We start from the raw sequence: 2,947 nt of genomic DNA on the forward strand, positions 1-2,947 counted from the left end.
CAATATTTGACAAATAGTGTTTTCCTAACTCAAACAATGTGGGGTGCATTATTGTACACATATTTCTAATGTCTCTCAGGTGTTCACATTCACGTAGATAGTGGTCAAGGCGGTGTCCGTCACTCTCACCACAGATTCTGCAACTTCGCTGATCAACTGTTGTTTCCATTCCATTTCTCCATTCTCCATTATATCTCCTTGGATATTTGTATACAAGACGGATTCTCGCTATTACTGATTCTCTCCCGCGTCCTCCTCCTCTTCGACCATAATGATTGGGATTGCCAGCTGCAACCATGGTGTACCATCGTACAGATTCACTGGTTTGTGCTTCTATCCTCCTTTCCTCAGTTCCCCTGTCACGGTGATGTTCCCTGACAATACATCTAATTTGTAGAAGAGTCTTGGGTATGAAGTATTCAATATGGTCTCCTTCAGCAGCCAGCACATCTGCTCGTTCATTCCCACATATTCCAACATGGGAGGGGATCCCCAACATGGGAGGGGATCCCCAACATGGGAGGGGATCCACAGAAACTTGACGACTCTTCCCTGGTTGGTTAGTACCCTCACAGCTCTCTTAATTTCAGCGATTATCGCAAGAATTTCTGTCCGATTTTTACTTAGGCTTTGCAGCGCTGCTTTTGAGTCAGTGCAGATCACTGCACCATTAGTGTTCCGTTCAAGGAATTTTAACGTCATAACAATGGCAGTTAACGTTGAAGAAGCATAGTTCTCAATACGTGCTTTTTCTTCATTTCTGCGTTGAAAAGCATTATCCTTAATTACAGTATATGCTGCACCAACCCTGCCATTGACAGGATTAGATGACCCATCAGTGTAGATTTGATCTAGTTTATTTCCGGCTTCTTTATAAATTTCCTGGAGATACTTGTGCCTCATTTCTTGTGGTAACACGTTGGATTTTTTCGTTGCCATTTCATTGATGATAACCCTGCATGAGTCATCCTCCCAAGGAGGTAACCTTTTTACAGGCATGAGCTCACGGACTTGCTCAAGCATGCTCAAGCAGGTGAAATTCTTCGAGGAAGCAAACTGATCTATGATGCCATTTTTTGACTTCGCCTTTCTTCTTCTGTTAACAGCACAAAACTCAGTTTTTTCTTGGCAATATCATTCTAATGGGGATCTCTGCTATCCTATTGCAAGCTTACCATTCAGTTTCTTAATTCTGTTTTTAACACTGGGGAGAGACAGCTCCTCTCGTAGATTAAACGTTTTGGCAGTTCTTGGAACTTCAAGAATGATTGTAATGGCTTCATTTTGTATGCTTTCGAGCCTTCTCATATCGATTTGGGAGTAGGTGCAAAAAACTGGTGCGGCATAGTCTATGACGGAGCGCACATAGGCTGTGTACATCATTTTAAGCACGGCAACAAAGGCCCCATGTACATTCCAGGCCATAGCTTTCAGTGCCCTGAGTCGACTTTTGCATGTCTAGATTTAGTGGAGGGAGCTGCAGGTACCTGCATTTGGAACATTTGGGTCAACGCGAATGGACTGGCCGTTGAAGCCTAGCGAGTCCGGACCGGTGAGCGGCGGAATTGGTAACGACTCGGTGTATGTGAATCCGTAAGGAGTAGCCGTTGAAGAGGCCATTGGAGATACGACCGAGGTCAGGGTAAGCCAGTGCTCCTTTTGATTTTGCCTATGAAGAGGCAAATGGAGTGTTGACAGTGACTCTGGAAAGGGAGTGCTTTATTTATGTGCCAACGAAGAGGCTGTGAACAATCGTGCATCGATGTTTAACAGTTCTATAGTAACCAAGATGAGCGAGTGTGGCAGAAATTAATATCTCCGGTTACCCCATAAAGACTGAATCTAGTGGATAAACTGTGACGGCGCTCTGTATCGAAATCAACCCAACTACTAAAGTCGGTCATCGGGATCTCTTTCATGTCAGTGAATCAGTGCACCGGGCACTGACATAAGGTATAAAGCTGATCAGAATTACATTTCACCATTATAAATTCATATTAATGCATTCATAAATCTGTGTATCTATGTATTTACGTATGTAGCTTAGCCTAACATTTTAAAAGCACTACGATCACCTTCTGTGGTTCAATAAATCTCTGAACTGAATGTTTGACAAATCACTCACCCTGTTCATGGAGGACAGAAGAAAATGTATATATGTTGGTTAGCATTGTAAATGTGTGGCCACGTCTGTGGTAGAAAATAATAATAATAAAAAAAAAAACTGACATAGGCCGGTCGCCGGTGTCCGTCGCTCCGCGGTTGACACCGGCGTTGGACGGCCCGCAGAGCATGTTCTCCCCTGGTGTGTGTTGAGAGGATCGGCCTTGGTCTGTGTTACCCAAGGAAGGAAGAGGACACGTGAGGGCCAGGTAGCCGCCAAGGATGTGTTGATGGAACCCCATGACCTGGCGACACATGGCAGCTACAAATCATTGGAGATATATATATATAATTTCCTAACTAGTAATCTGCCCTCCTCTTTCCCCTTGTGAAATATGTGTTCCTGAGGAAACCTGAAGGAATTTAATACATATATATATGTTCATGTGGTAGGACACATTGAGACTATACATTTAAATATATTAATGTAAGTATTAATGAAATCGAGAGCGACCGTTGACTACGGACTTGATTGAGGCTGTCCAAGATAATTATTTATCTATGTAGTTCTTATGTCAGTAAATATTCTTTTAGTTTTAAACGCTGTGTTTATATGTATCTTCATTACGATTATGCCACGTCATTTATTTGTAAAAACCTGACAGTAGGATGCTGACACTTGAGTTCAGGAATAGATTGAATGAAATCGGGGAACGTAGCCTGGTTGATATCTGGTTGATGGTGTTCTGGGAGTTCTTCTGCTCCCCAAGCCCGGCCCAAGGCTTGACTTGTGAGAATTTGGTCCACCAGGCTGTTGCTTGGAGCGGCCCGCAGGCCCACATGT

Source organism: Procambarus clarkii, chromosome 18 (genome assembly GCF_040958095.1).
Source record: "Procambarus clarkii isolate CNS0578487 chromosome 18, FALCON_Pclarkii_2.0, whole genome shotgun sequence".
NCBI classification, from domain to species: domain Eukaryota; kingdom Metazoa; phylum Arthropoda; class Malacostraca; order Decapoda; family Cambaridae; genus Procambarus; species Procambarus clarkii.